Source organism: Siphateles boraxobius, unplaced genomic scaffold, assembly GCF_051911475.1.
Source record: "Siphateles boraxobius isolate OS27281-9 unplaced genomic scaffold, OSU_SipBor_1 66, whole genome shotgun sequence".
In the NCBI taxonomy this organism is placed as follows: Eukaryota; Metazoa; Chordata; class Actinopteri; order Cypriniformes; family Leuciscidae; genus Siphateles; species Siphateles boraxobius.
Genome location: NW_027509193.1, coordinates 25101042 through 25118398, shown reverse-complemented (window position 1 = coordinate 25118398; position 17357 = coordinate 25101042).

The following is a 17357-nucleotide window of genomic DNA, read 5'->3' as shown; positions in this document are numbered from 1 at the left end:
ATTTTTTAGTAAGTTAAGTTCCAAGTGTTTTTGAGCACTTTGTATTTAGTTACAAATTATTCATTTCTTCTTTTTTCATGGGACCATTTACACCGGTTTTACCGGTTTACACCATAGAATGGACTTAATAATGAACAGACGATAATTGAGAATATAGGAATATATCCAAAGTATAAATGCTCCGTCTGATTTGACTTTTTTGCATAGGTTGTTCAAGGTTTTCTGTGCTTTAAGCAATCAAAGAGCAAACACATACAATGACAATGTATGGCAACTGAATGTTTACAGTTCATTCCAACACCCATTATTTATTACATATTTTCTGTAGATGTCAATTTGATTGAATTAAGAAAATGTAAGCATTTATTGTATATTTTTTGTAACTGCATTTTAAAATTAAAAAAATAATTTTGTCTCCATGACTGTGGGTTTATTTCACTGTTTTCTTTCATTCATGTTAAAGCGTGGTTGATTTAATGCAAGATACATATTGGAGCCCTTCTTTGTTTCTCTGTGAAACATATATCAGAAAAATCTGGTGTCGCAAGGAGTAGCATATCACATGTCACAGTTCTGGGGAAAAAATGTTATGGAATGTTAGATAAACAAGTTATTTTCCTCTGAGGTAAGTCACGCAAATCTCAACACATTATCTTATAGGCCAAAGCACCAAGTCTTCGATTTTTAACATGCCATAGTTTTGCATGCCTTTGGTTTGATTTTGAACCCTGGCCAACTGGCAATCTTATTGATTTATAAAGGCATTATTATAATTAATGACTATAACTCTTTGTTAACTGTTACAACTATTATTAAGGTCTATTTATTTATGTATTTATCTATCTATCTCTAAAGAACCTTTTGTTACGATGTTCACAGGAATATCAGTCAACACAGGTTTGTTTTTCTGTCATGCTGTTTACATTGAGCTTATTTCCTTTATCCTATAGCTACCTCTAATTCTACCCATCAGACAAAATTTCTGCATTTTAAGGTGTTCATTGAGATGGATTTTATATGCCAATTTATATATAAATTTCTTTGAGAAGATACAGATGTAAAAGGAGTTTCAGCACAGTGAATGGTATGTATACACCACAGGTTGGCTTGTTACTTGAAGCTGAGAATGGAAATGGGTGAGGTGAAACAATTGAAAGTATGCTTGTTCGATTCAACTATGCATGCTGAACATGTGATGTCAAACCAGTAACAGACTCAGGGATGGGCTGAAGTAGTGTTATACCCTGAAAGTACCACAGCACCTGAGCAAATGTCATGATATCATTTACTCTGAGCACAATAGACTTATTTGAGGAAAGACAAACAAGAGAATGTGTGTAAACACATTTCAGCTGAGACAGAGTTCTGAGATACAAGTTAACGTGGGTGAAGATGACATTTAATTTTTTTTTTGTGTTCACTTTATAAAAGTGTAAAATCTCATAAATCACTTACAATGAATTTGTCAATGTTTGCTTATAGAGATTATTAAAAACGTCTCTGGTGACGTATGTAACCCTGGTTCCCTGAAGGGGAAAGCAAGTGCGAGCAAGTGTCCATCGTGTGAAGTCAGAGAGCGCATTCGGACGAAAGCACCTGCCCCCCTGGAGTGGAGCTGAAGTCGAGATGATAAAACTTCACGAATGTGTGCGGTGAGGACCAGCCTGCCGCATCACAAACATCCTGGATTGATACTCCTGACAGGACAGCCTTAGAGGCAGCCCTGGTTGAATGAGCCCGGACAGCCAAAGGAGAAGGCTGACCGGCAGACTCGTAGGCAAGTGAGATGGCCTCGACCACCCACTTGCTCAACCTCTGCTTAGATACTGGACAGCCTTTCTTAGGGGGTCCAAAGAAAACGAATAGCTGTTCACTCTTTCTCCACAGGGCAGCTCTTTGGACGTACGCATATAGGGCCCTACACTGTAAAAAAAGATTAGTTGACTCAACTTAACTAAGTCAAGTAATCTTGTTGCTTTGACTGAGTTAAGTTGAGTCAACTTATAGTGTCAAGTTTATTGCACTTCAAAACACGAGTTGACTCAACTTCCTGTATCAAGTAATGTGGACTGGAAAACATTAGTTAAGAGAACTAAAAAAAAGATGTTGGTTGATCTTATGTTGTTAAATGGACTGCATTTATATAGTGCCATCCAGCTCGTCGGGAGCAGCTGGGGTTAGGTGTCTTGCTCATGGACACCTCGACACTTGGTCAGGTGGATCCGGGGATTGAACAACCAACCTTCTGGTTTGTAGACTACCTAAATGAACCACTGAGCCACTGCCGCTCAGATTTTATCAAGTTAGTTTACAGAAATTACTAGATTTCAAAAATTTAAGCAAGCTAATATCTACAAAGAATCTACATGAGAATTGAGAATTGGCCAGTCAAACTTAACACTGACACTCTGGCGGCGCTAGCCAGCTGAATTAACAGCGCTCAAAGTCGACACTCAGAGGCTGTGTTCAAAATCATATTCTATACCCTCATTCACTATTCCCTACATTAGTTCACTAATATAGTCCACTTGACTGAGTGAATAATTCAGTTAATTTTCAGTTAATTAAGTTAATTGAGACCCTGATAAACACCTGCTGTTAACAATCAGAATCACTGAAGGAGATAGGAACAAGAAGAACAGAAAAAAAGACGAAATCAAGATAAAAGACATTAAATCTTAGCAAAAGATCTCAGCAGAGGAGGATTAAACATCTCCACAAACAGCATTACCAGCTTCACTTATTACTAACCAGACTGACTTTATTTCTGTCAGACGTCTACAGAAGTTCTTATTAAAAGGTGACAGAGGTTTAGATGTCATTTTATTTTCATTTGATGTTACCATAATAGTGATCAGTGATTGCTTTAGTTGGGCTCTTGACCCTTGACTTTTGAACATTAGTTGTTCTTTGGCTGCTGTAGCTGTGTCTTTAAAATACATCAGCTATGGCACAAAGCTGAAGACAACAGGATGACAATGACTGTTTGTTAATAGTCACAATCTTCATGTAATGGCCTGGTTTACTGATCTCATTTGCTGCCTAAAGTTGTTAAATGGTGATGTTTTGTAGTTTTGATTTTGTTGTCATTGTGATTTTACAGATTGAGATCTATCGTGGATTTGACGTAAAGAAAATAATAATGATTTTAAAAAGGTTATACTCAGAACATTTTGAACTTCTTGATCAGCTAGACACACACAGGCATCAATAATTGGTGTATGAATCTCAACAATGGTGACAATCAACAAAAAAGATAACATTAAATTTGAACATCCCAAAATACGCAACTAAAAGTCAACACAAAACCAAAAGCAAAAATAAAAACAAAAAGTAAAAATTAAAGCAAATAACCAGACAAATCAGCTGCATAATTTATTCATGCTGCAATGCATGCTGGGAGTCATGTTTTTTTTTTGGTACCCAACATGCATTGCAGCATAAAACTTATGATTGTCACCATTGTTGAGATTCATACACCAATTAGATGCCTGTGTGTGTCTGGCTGATCAAGAAGTTCAAAATGTTCTGAGTATAACCTTTTTAAAAACATTATTTTCTTTACATCAAATCTAGATTGAGATCTAGCGTGGAAAATCACAATAACAAAATCAAAACTACAAGACATCACCATTTAACAACTTTAGACAGCAAATGAGATCAGTAAATCAGGCCATAATATGATGATTGTGACTATTAACAAACAGTCATTGTCATCCTGTTGTCTTCAGCTTTGTGCCATAGCTGATGTATTTTAAAGACACAGCTACAGCAGCCAAAGAACAACTAATGTTCAAAAGTCAAGTGTCAAGAGCCCAACTAAAGCAATCACTGATCACCATTATGGTAACATCAAATAAAAATAAAATGACATCTAAACCTCTGTCACCTTTTAATAAGAACTTCTGTAGACGTCTGACAGAAATAAAGTCAGTCTGGTTAGTAATAAGTGAAGCTGGTAATGCTGTTTGTGGAGATGTTTAATCCTCCTCTGCTGAGATCTTTTGCTAAGATTTAATGTCTATTATCTTGATTTCGTCTTTTTTTTCTGTTCTTCTTGTTCCTATCTCCTTCAGTGATTCTGATTGTTAACAGCAGGTGTTTATCAGGGTCTCAATTAACTTAATTAACTTAAAATTAACTGAATTATTCACTCAGTCAAGTGGACTATATTAGTGATCTAATGTAGGGAATAGTGAATGAGGGTATAGGATATGATTTTGAAAACAGCCTCTGAGTGTCGACTTTGAGCGCTGTTAATTCAGCTGGCTAGCGCCGCCAGAGTGTCAGTGTTAAGTTTGACTGGCCAATTCTCAATTCTCATGTAGATACTTTGTAGATATTAGTTTGCTTAAATTTTTGAAATCTAGTAATTTCTGTAAACTAACTTGATAAAATCTGAGCGGCAGTGGCTCTGTGGTTCATGTAGGTAGTCTACAAACCAGAAGGTTGGTTGTTCAATCCCCGGTTCCACCTGACCAAGTGTCGAGGTGTCCATGAGCAAGACACCTAACCCCAGCTGCTCCCGACGAGCTGGATGGCACTATATAAATGCAGTCCATTTACCAACATAAGTTCAACCAACATCTTTTTTTTAGTTCTCTTAACTAATGTTTTCCAGTCCACATTACTTGATACAGGAAGTTGAGTCAACTCGTGTTTTGAAGTGCAATAAACTTGACACTATAAGTTGACTCAACTTAACTCAGTCAAAGCAACAAGATTACTTGACTTAGTTAAGTTGAGTCAACTAATCTTTTTTTACAGTGTAACAGGGCAAAGCAGATTTAGTTTCTCATGGTCCGACGTCAGAAAGGGAGGAGGACAGAAAGCCTGCAGTACAATAGGCCTGACCACATTGGTTGGTACCTTGGGAACGTATCCCGGCCTAGGGAGGAGGAAAGCCTTCACCATGCCTGGTGCAAATTCCAAGCACGAGGGAGAGACCGACAGAGCTTGGATATCTCCTATTCTTTTTAATGAAGATATAGCCAGAAGAAAGATAGTTTTAAGAGTGAGGAATTTCTCTGAAACTTCTTCAATGGGCTCGAACGGTGCTAGAGAGAGACCTTCTAGAACAACCGCCAGGTCCCAGGTCGGCACCCTCATGCGAACTGCTGGCCTCAGCCTCGAAATGCCACGAAGGAAACGGGTTACAAGTGGGTGTCTCCCGAGAGAAGCTCCACTCAAAGGGACGTGGTAAGCAGATAAGGCCGCCACATACACCTTTAGTGTGGAGTGGGATAACCGTGTGGAGAAACGCTCCTGAAGGAATTCCAGCACTGCACCCACCGGGCAGTTAACTGGGTCCAGCTGGTGTTCTCCACACCAAGAGGTGAACATTTTCCACCTCAAGGCATATAATTTCCTAGTGGCCGGAGCTCTGGAGTGGAGGATGGTCGAGAGACCAGATTCTATGAGCTGGGCCCCCTCAGAGGCCAAGCCCACAACCTCCATAGATCTGGGCGGGGGCAAAGTATCGACCCGCTCACCTGAGAGAGAAGGTCCCTCCTCATCGGAATCTCCAGAGGAGAGCCGTCAAGGAGAGAAATTAGGTCCGCAAACCAAACTCGGGCCGGCCAGTCCGGGGCTACCAACAGTAGACTGACCCGTCCCGGCGAACCCTCTCCAGAACTCCTGGGAGCAGAGCAATCGGGGGAAATGCGTACAGGCGTGACCTCGGCCACTCCTGTACCATCGCGTCCAACCCCAGAGGGGCTGGAGGACTTAGGGAAAACCACAGTTGGCAGTGTGATGTTTCCCTGGATGCAAATAGGTCTACCTCGGCACGACCGAAATGTTTCCATAGGAGCTCCACCACCTCGGGGTGGAGTCTCCACTCCCCAGGCCTCGGCCCCTGCCTCGACAGGATGTCTGCCCCCTGATTCAAATACCCCGGGATATAAATCGCCTGCAGTGAAAGAAGCTTCCCCTGGGACCATAGAAGGATCTGGCGAGCCAGCTTGTATAACGGGCGCGATCGCAGACCCCCCTAATGGTTTATATAAGAGACCACCGATGTGTTGTCTGACCGGACAAGAACATGGTGACCTCTCAGGTCTGGGAGGAAGTGTCTCAGAGCCTGAAACACCGCCATCATTTCTAGACAATTTATGTGCCAATGAAGATGATGGTCCTGCCACAGACCCTGGGCCGAGCGACCACTCATGATCGCCCCCCAGCTTGTGAGAGAGGCGTCCGTCGTTAGTGTTAGTGACTGGCCTAGCTTTGCCTGTTTGACGGCTAAGAGAATCGAAGCTATACGAGCAGGAGACAGACGTGCCTGCATCGTCGTCGAATCCCAAACCATGCCCAGAAAAGTGGTCCTCTGTACTGGAGAAAGCACACTCTTCTTGGCGTTGAACCTCAAGCCCAACTTTTTGATATGGGCGAGAACGACATCTCGATGCCGAATCGCCTGATGCTCCGATTGAGCCAGAATCAACCAATCGTCGATATAGTTTAAAATGCGGATGCCCTGGAGTCGCAGCGGAGCCAGAGCTGCATCCATACATTTCGTGAAAGTTCGGGGAGACAGTGCTAGGCCGAACGGAAGAATCCGATGCTGGTACGCTTCGCCCCCGAAAGCGAACCTCAGGATCTTCCTGTATTGTGGAAGGATGGAAATGTGGAAGTACGCGTCCTTTAGATCTATCGTGACAAACCAGTCCTCGGACCTGATCTGTGACACGATCTGCTTGAGGGTAAGCATTTTGAATTTGAGCTTTCCTACTGAGCTATTTAACAGGCGCAGATCTAAAATTGGACGCAACCCCCCATCCTTCTTTGGAACGATGAAATATCGGCTGTAATAACCCAATTCTCTGCTGGGAGGAAGAACTCGTTCTATAGCCTCCTTCAGCAGGAGAGTTTTCAACTCCTGTTCCATAACCACAGCCTGCTTGGGGCCCACAACTGTGGGCAGAACCCCTCTGAAGCGAGGCGGCATGATCTGAACTGAATCGCGTACCCCTTCTCGATAGTCTGCAGGACCCAATGAGATACATTTGGAAGGCTTTTCCACTCTGCCAAAAATTCCACTAAGGGTACCAGTCTCTCGAGACTGGCCTTTGGAATTTTTTGAGTGGCAGACACAGTGCCCTGTAACGGCGCACCGGCAGGGAACAACTGGTCTGACCACTCTAAACCGCTCCTCAGAGCGGGCAAGCGTCCCTCGGGAAAGCGCTCGCTGGGACCGTCTACGCCCCGGCACGCAGGCGGGGTTGGCAGAACGGGCCCCTGAGGGCACCGAGAGAGAACGGGCGCCGTGTACTGCGGCGAACACCTTTCTCTCTTGGTGGGGACCACCCTCAGTACCCTGACGTTTCTGGCGTCAGGGCTTCTTCTTCGACAAAGCCTTCCTGGCGACAATAACCGTCCTCAGATCGGCCTTGCCCCTGGAAGACCTCGTCTGAGAGCGCCGCGCCTCGGCCCAGTCTTGCTGGGGATGAGCACGAGACGCGACGCTCCTTTTCTGTTGCGCCCGGTGTGAGGAGCTACTCGACGGCCGGGGCTGCTCCCACCCAGCAGCCCCGGAGACATGAACACGGAGGGGGAGAAATTTCTGGAGCGCCGCCGCCTGCTTTTTCTCTTCCTGAAACCTCTCGATGACCGAATTCACTGAGTCACCGAAGAGGCCAGCAGTTGAAAGCGAGGCGTCCAGGAGAAAAGATTTTTCCTTTTCTTTCATGTTGGATAAATTCAACCATACGTGTCTCTCCGTTGCCACCATGGCTGCCATAGAATGGCCCACTGATTTGGCCGTCTCCTTGGTGGCACGGAGACATAGATCTGCTGCCTGACGTAATTCTCGAATTACGTCAGCACTAATTTCATCCCCCTCACTCATATCTTTTAATAGGTCTGCTTGATGTGCTTGTAATATCGACATAGTATGTAAGCACGCTGCCGCTTGACCTGCCGCCGAGTAAGCTTTGCCCACCAAAGCCGAGGTATTTCGTAATGGCTTTGTGGGCAATGCCGGTGTCTTAAATGACGATGCCGTATCTGGAGATAGATGGCTCGCTAGCGTTTCTTCAGCCTTAGGCATCGCCCCATAACCATAATTCTTAGCCCCAGAAATATTTGAATAAACAGATGTTTGCTGGCTAAATATTCTGGATGACACTGGTCTTTTCAATGACCTCGACACCTCAATGTGGAAGTCAGGAAAGAATGGAAGACACCGGTGTGGAGGTGCAGCACGAGACGGCAGAAATCTTTCATCTAGTTTACTTTTTGAACGAGATTCCTGTCTATCAGCTGGCCACTCGATGCTTAATTTTTCTACAGCACGAGTGAGCACCTCCATAAGCTCCTCACTAGCAGGGGACTGAAGTGACGAGTCCCCAGTCTCTGCTGTATCAATACTTTCAACATCCAGATCCTCAGAACTGGATAATTGAAGTGATGGTGCCTCAGCCCGGGGGTAAGAAACCGCAGCGCGTGCTTCCACACCCGGATCTGAGGCACTGGATCTACCAGGTAAAAGATGAGATAAGGAAGAGCCCGTCTCAATCCCCGCTGACAGATCCATTTGCGATCCCCACGATTGAAGCCTCCGCTGTACCTCTGCAGCAGCGGGACCCGAACCGCGGGGAGCGCGCACCGAACCACTCTCCTCGAAGAGGGCTCGGCGGGAGCGGAGCGTTTTCATTGACATACGCTCGCAATGCTCGCAACCAGCTCCCTCGAGAGCTGACTGGGCATGCTGCACTCCCATACAAACAACACACAGATCGTGAGTGTCCCCACCCGAGATATAACGTGGGCAGGGATGAACACACTTTCTGAACTGCTGTTCGCTCGCCATATTATATATATATCGTCTCTTTATAGTTTTTGTATATGTGAAAAACTCCTGCCATGCAATTTCTAAGGACAGACAAAAACACTTTGAGACACAGACTGATATATTCACACACAGAGCGCTTGCTGAAGACTCAGAAGCTGACGCGCTTGTGTTTTGGGGTGCTTCTTATAGTTTCCTGGTTGATGACGTCACCCGCCTATGACGTTCCGTCTCGCCATTGGACTGATTTCATACGTGCTTCATGACGCACTCACGCAGGGGCGTTGCCAAAGCGTTGTCACGCAGCTCGAGTTCCCTGATAGGGAACTACAAAGGCTAATATTCTTACCACAATAATTATTTAATTTCCCGCCATTTTGAATTTAAGAAATCTACACTTTACTATTTAAATCCAGGCTGTTTATCCAATTGCATGGAATTTATTTGCATCATCTAAATACCCTTGTGACAAAAAAACTAAACACAGATATTCTCATGTCTAGTTTTGAGTTTTATTTCATGTTCATGTTTCATGTTAATAGTTTTGGTTTTTGGTTCACATTTCATGTCAGTCATGTTTCCTCTCATGACTCATGTCTTGTCATGTGATTCTCTTCCCCTCATTTGCCTGAATCTGAAATCGCCCCCTAAACCCTCAATCACTATTTCCTTTAGTCCACTAATAGCCTACTGTTCACTTGAAGGAATGAATGAATGAAAAAGAGCGAGCAACAACGTAATGACGAACGCGGAAGCGCAGAGGATAGAGCAATACAAAACACCAGTCATGAATTAGAAGTCTAAACCGACAATTTTTAAAAAGAAAGCTTGAGTTTATTGCCCAGCCCTGTTTGTTTGAACCACGAGAAGCGTCTAAACTTACGATACTCCTACGTCATACATGCGTCACTCTTTTGGCGTAATAGTCGACTTGCATAGTATACCTCCGGCCATCTACCAGAAGCTAGTTATTTTAGTCTTTAAGTTTTAAATATAGATTTTTTCTTACACGAACATATCGCTTCACTACAGAAGGCCTTTATTAACCCCCACAGAGATGTGTGTAGCACTTTTATCATGGATGGATGCTTTTATATGGACTTCAAAACATAAACGGCCATTCACTGCCATTATAAAGCTTGGTATCTTTGGGTGAACTATCCCTTTAAGTGGAATATCAACAGCAAGACAAGATACGATATTTAAAGTGATGCAGAGTCTATTTAGAATAAGACAATCTGGACTAATAGTAAACATCCTGGACAATCACATATGGGTGTGAAAGGAAATGAAGAGGCAGCTCATCTGGCTGGCACAACAGGCTTTGAAACATTTACAAATTGACATTAAAGTGTCAATGAGTAAAGCAGAAGTAAAATGGTTAACAGCAAATTAAATAAGAAAGAAATGGCAGGAGGAAGACACTTTCAATCACATTCAAGAAAAAGTATAGGTCTAGAAAGAAGAAAATTTGGCAACAGGAAAGAAGACATTTTAATCTCAAGAATGTGTATTGGACATTGTTTGTTAAATCAGTGTCTGCATAGAATGGAGAAGCATAAAACTGGAAACATATACAAACAAACATAAACAATATACAAATCCATATTGTTATTGTAGATGGAATATAACACGGATAATATTAAAGGTGCTCTAAGCGATGTCTCGCGTTTTTTAGGCCAAAACATTTTTTGTCACATACAGCAAACATCTCCTCACTATCCGCTAGCTGCCTGTCCCCTGAACACGCTGTAAAAACACGGTGTCTATGCAGGCACACCAGGCTCCACAGACGGCAACAAAAACAAACTGGGCTAACCCGCACCACGAAACATAACAAAATGTTCCAGCAAATAACCGACAAGAAGGATTTGGTGGTGCGGTTTGGGGGTTTAGTGCACAAATGAGGAGGAGGGAGGGTCTAGCTAGCCTCTGTTTTTTTTGACAATACTTTAAACGTCAATAAGAAGTGACGTCACCCGACATCGCTTAGAGCCCCTTTAAATAAATGTTTTTTTTATCAGGTGAAACTTTGATTAGTCACTCAAACTTTTATCTTAACCTCTCACCATCGGTTCTGCATATTTGCCATCTTTGTAATTTTTTAACACTTTTTACCCGTGTTTGTAGTTCCTCCTCCAAAACACAATGGGTTGTGGGCAATATTAGTCTTTAGAGTGTGCACGGATCCAGACTTTGAAAATTTGCCGGAAATAGTATTCGCATGGGATAAGTATTACCTGGTGACCTCTAGTCATTTGCAAAAATTGCAGCGGTTGTCTGTGGTCTTAGTCCGAAGTCTTTTGGATTTTACAATGGGTGAATCTCCACTTGTCACAGGTGATTGTCGTTTGAACCTTTCTGGATCCACCATCAAATTAATAAGTTGAATTATATCAAATGCTGTGAGAAAAGGCTATAAATCTCCACCTCCAACATCCTCACACGCAACATACTAGCCGAGACACCTTCTGTGTGTACAGATGTGAAGTAATGACGCAAAGACATGCTTGAATTTCCCGTGGAAATCCTACTAGAAATCCTACTGGAATTTACCCCTCGTTTTGAATCGAGCTAAGGCATGCAGATAGTTTTGAACACTGGCTGGTTATGTACTTGCTTAAATATTTATTATGGATAATTTTTAACCCGAAAAAGTTACGGACTGGAGCTTTAAGATCACATATTATAAAGGCCTATATAAACATTTTAATGGCCAAATACTCTAATTGCAAATAAAAACATGAGTATTTCAGTCCGGAGCACTCAATGAGGGAAAGTTCACTAAAAAATTTAACTAATGTAAACATAGTTCCAAATAGTTTCCAATTATAATTTCCCAATTAATAGCCTACATAAAGATTTAATCCTTAAGATTGTACATTTTACATCCTAGCCTGCAAAGAGCCTGAAACAGTACTAATAGTATTTGTTAGATGCCAGATATATTCCTTTAAAGCTTAATTTATTACTCTGGATAATCAGCATTTTAGAATAGAGATCAAGGTACACCCACGATTCTGAAAACAAAACATTAGACAACCAAACACAATAATATTTTAAATGTGTATGTTTTTAAATGTCTAAAATGTTATAAATTAGTCTATTTAAAGAAAATTATTAATTGAAATGAAATCATGAGGTAAAAAGTCGTTTGAATTTTTTCTTTTTTTTAATTAAAGTTGTTGAACGAATTCTTTTGAATGAATTCAGTGATAAAAATACAACAGTTACTAGTCGCTACCTACTGGCATTATGTAGCATTGGCAATCTTGATTTGAAGCGTAACATAAGTTTCAAAGATCAATTAGGCTACTTGTTTTGAGTCTATATCCGGACTATAAACTTTTATAGCCTACTTTGTTTATTATTTAATGTTTGCAACACAGAAACAGCAATATTAGCCCAATGTGTAGTTGAAAAGACTGTTTGTGAAACGGATTCCTATTATATAGACTATTATACTTTCTCAGGATCAGCGGCAAAGCGAAAGCAAGTTTAAATAACCCGTTGTGATGCTAATTTGTATCAGGTATAGCCAGGTTGAATAGCGGAATCATTGTCATACGAATCAAATAAGATCAATTGTGTGTTTGAATTGAGATCGCGATCTTTTAATAATTACAAATCCTACATCCATATCAGCCAGCCTATTAACATCTGAACTTGCAGCTTCCTCCCTTCAGAGCCAGAGGTCACCTTTGGACTGTTTTTTTTTTTTTTTGGTCATCATACATGCAGATGACATAGGATAGGCCGTATATATATATATATATATATATATATATATATATATATATATATATATATATATATATATATATATATATATATTTTAATAATTTTTTTTTTTTTTTTACAAAAGTCTTAATTTCATACATTTTTTTAACTGCCATGCTCAACTGTCCCAAACTGCACTTTTTAAAAACATGATCGGTCTGACTGCTGCTTGACCTGTACTGTAACACATTACAATAATGCCCATGTTTACATGTAACATCATCAAGACAATTTTTGTTTTGTTTTCTGACTCAAGCCATTGTGATTGTATTGTTTTATATTTAAGTTGTCACATGATATTGCACGCAGTCTTCCAAGTATTTCGCCTGTAGGCACCAGACAGCAGACTGAGTTTCACAGGTGTACTGATATTCAGACCAACAGCAGGATTGTCACTGTGATATTGCTTTTATACAAGAGTTCAATAAACAAGAAGTTAATAAGAATAATCTTATATTTTAGACACAAAATAGGCTATCTAGATAAAAAAAAAATTGATGATGATGATGATGATTCTACTGTAACTGCTGCTAATTAATGTATGGTAAGGTGAAGATCACTATAGAAAAATTAATCCAGGTATATTTAGCTACATTTAGCTGTTGTTATGGTGTTTTCTGGTATAAACAATCCAGTTTAGGCATTCGTAATTGTCTGTTTGTTATGGCTGAGCAGAAAAACAAGAGTACCAGTAAATCCGCTACTTTCTATTAAAGGGTTTTTGACTTTAGACAGACATCATGTTACTGAGTTATCAAGAACATAATAGCTGATAATGTACTAATGAATAATCCACATTCACCAATATGGTTTGTAATTAATTTAAATGAAAATTAAAAAAATAAATAGATGTCAGTATAAATGTAGGCTACTGTATAAGAACATCTGTATTATCCTGCTCTAGTACACAACTTATACTGCTGTTATAATTTACATATTAATCTGTACTGTGATTCTACTTAAAAATACACTGGCAATTTTACCAGACTGATGATTCATCACTTATCATTAATTACTAAGCAGTTTAGAAATGGAATGTTGTGCCTTTTTAAGATTTGTTTTCCTGACATTACAAACACTGTACGGTCATTAAAACCATATAATGATGATGATATATCATTATATTAATCAGTGTTTTCATAAATCCCCTCACTTACACGAGTTGATGGCGCACAACCAGGTCATTGTGCTATTGTTGAGCTATACCTGTTGCTGGCAAACAGACCGGTTTGAGATACTTACCGAAAGTGTTGACCGAAATTAGTTATGAAGTGATTGACATTCATTGTAGTAATAATAATAATAACAACATGCATACCATTCATTTGTGAGTCATACCCTGGACAAAATAAAAGTAGATCAGTTATTAACAAAACCACATAAGGGATAGTTGGTAAACCTTTGGTAAAGGGAGTGACCGCAATCACCAGTTCCGAACATCTTCATCATCTTTCTCACTTAGACAAATCTGTCACTTTTACAGTGATATTTGTTTGACTATTACAGAGAGTTTGAACAAAGAAGCAAAGGACATAAAGTATGACACATTCAGTATTTGAAAAATTCCTTTCACTGTGCCTTTTTTTTCCATGTTAACCTTTAAGTATGATCTGTGTTTGAACGGTTACACACGCTATGACAAAAATGCCACCCAATAGAAACAGATGATTGTTACATACCTGTCTATTCTTTTATACAAAAAGCTCAATGGACTAATATTACTATATAGTTAATCTTTGCTAATGTTTGTTAATACAAATACAGCTGTTTGTTCATGTTCGCTCACAGTGCATTAACTAATGCTAACAAATGCGACCTTTGATTTGAATAATGTATTATGTTGAAATTAATATTAACTAAGATTAATAAATGCTGTAGAAGTATTGTTCATTCTTAGTTCATGTTAACTAAGGTAGTTAACTAAGGTTAGCTAATGAACCTCATTGTAAAGTGTTACCATATTTTCTTTTTTTGGGGTTCTAGATATGGAAATACATACATATTCCTGTGATGCAAGGCCATTTGTCTAGCGAGTCCTCTGCCTGTGGCCTGAGGCGGTGGGATAGGCTCCACAATCCACAAATTTTATGCAACTCAAATTTGCAACACAAAAGTAAAAAGGTCAAAAACTGCATCAGGCAGAAAGTCTGGTGGGTTGAATGTGTTGACAGTCATTCAGTGTGCCAGATTACAAATAGTTCAGTTAATCCAGCCACTGAAGAGCAGAACCTATGTGAACGCCAGAAACCTACGCACCTACGTTAGGCAATCACACACTATTGTATTTTACATCTTCACATTTTAAATCAATGCTCAGTTTTCACACCAGCAAACCTGGGATATTCGGACGCCGTATTCAAAGCTGTCACTTGACTTGATCAGATGTGATTGGTGACCCTGAACGTATTACACAACTCTATCATGAAGAGGCAATTGTTAGTCCTGTGTTGATTCTGTACTCGTATGGTACGGGGGTGGTGATGGCGCAGTTGATAAGACACATGCCTTTGGTGTGAGAGACCCGGGTTTGAATCCACTGTGATACACCAATGTGTCCCTGAGCAAGACACTTAACCCCTAGTTGCTCCAGAGGCGTGCGACCTCTGACATATATAGCAATTGTAAGTCGCTTTGGATAAAAGCGTCAGCTAAATGAATAAATGTAATGTAAATGTAAATGGTAGCCTATTATAAGTCACGGTCAACAGAAACTGAAGATTACAAGCCACTGATTATGAAACTTTAAACATGAAACAGAAGGAGTATCTGATATTGGACTGTATAAATATTTTAAGTAGGTCTTAGTTCCACAATATATACATTCTCATATTAATACATCATCTTAAGAAATGTAAATTATAACAAGAGACTAGCATTTTCATTCTTTCTGTAGAATAAGATAATTTTTGATCTTATATCACCTCTGAACACCTAGACGTAATAAAGATGTATCTTCACTACACACTGGTTTTAAAAAACATGGAATTATGTCACTTGGACATTGGAACTAGTGCCTTTTAACATTTAAAACTTATTGTCACGGTGTGGGTTTTGTGTCTTTTTCCTTGTTCTCGTCTGTCAGGTGATTCCCTGATTGTCATGTGATCCTGCCATGTCTTGTAATTTGTTAATCGTGTGATAATTGTTCACAGGTGTCTTGATAGTCTGTGTATTTAAGCGCTCATGTTTTCCCTGTGTCTTTGTCTAGTATTGAATGTTTGTTCAGGATCTTGTTCTGAGTTTCATACCTTGCCATGCCCTTGTTTTATGTTTGATTATGTTTTGTAGTAAAGTTGCATTTGGGTTCTCTACCAGCTTGCCTCCAGTGGATTCATTTGTTACACTTATATTACACTACCCATATAAAAACAATTCACGTCGCTTTATAAACTGATAGTAACAAAGATTTCAAGCAATGTAATCATTTCACAAATCTTACAAATGTATTTAAATGTGCCTAGTGTCATATTGTGCTTTCAAAGGGACATGGTCAGATGGAAAAAAAAAGAAAAAAGAAAAAGAAATATAGCTTTTACATATGTGTGCTTGAATATTTTTCTCTCGATACCATTTTAAAATGTGATCATTAAACTGCTTCTTATCCTTAACTGGCCATGCCAAATAATGCATTTTCAACTGTTTGTTATATTAAATAAAGAACAAAGTGACCTTTCATGTTTGTCTGGGAAGGTGAAAATACAGGTTTTGTGAGATGCTTCAGGAAGTATCTTTTGTGTTGGTCTTATAGGGATTCAGTATCTGGTAAACTGCAGAAGCAATAACTCTGCAGAATATAAGCCACATTTTTACCACATGCCTCTGCCTCTCACAAAGGATGCTTCAAATAAATGCACAAAAACGTTTTTGTATTCCAGCTTAATTTGTTATTTTAACTTAATATTTTTTATACAACCTAAAGATACATGGTTCATTTTTGACATTGTAACAGTGCATTGAAAAGTTACTTCCTTCATATGAAATCATAGAACTTTTCATAAAAAACAACAGATATATAGATAAAATAGGTTGTACAAAAATAGATAAATGGCTGTACAAAAAAGAAATGTAAAGAAAAATATATCAGAAAAATATAGTTTACACATTTTTCCAAAAATGTTGTGACATTTTTTTTTGGCAAACACTAATATAATATCCCAAGTGTGGTACAGCTTGAGGTATTTGTTAGTTAAGATATGTTATAGTCAGTATTATAACTGAACCACTCAAATTGGGACATTTTCATAAAGTGCCATGCTGAATAACAACTATATGTTGCATCTGCCACAATACAAAAACATGTAAACTGCCTACACAAATTATTAGCTATGCAAACCTGTCTGCACCTATATTGAACGTCAGAAACCTATGCATTCTCAGAATCACACATTGAGGCGAATGACACAGTAAATAGTTAGGCAATCACACACTATTCTATTTTTCCTTACATCTTCACATTTTAAATCAATGCTCAGTTTTCACACCAGCAAACCTGGGGAATTCGGACGTCGTATTCAAAGCTGTCACTTGACTTGATCAGATGTGGTTGGTGACCCTGAACGTATTACACAACTCTATCATGAAGAGGCAATTGTTAGTCCTGTGTTGATTCTGTACTCGTATGGTACGGGGGTGGTGATGGCGCAGTTGATAAGACACATGCCTTTGGTGTGAGAGACCCGGGTTTGAATCCACTGTGATACACCAATGTGTCCCTGAGCAAGACACTTAACCCCTAGTTGCTCCAGAGGCGTGCGACCTCTGACATATATATAGCAATTGTAAGTCG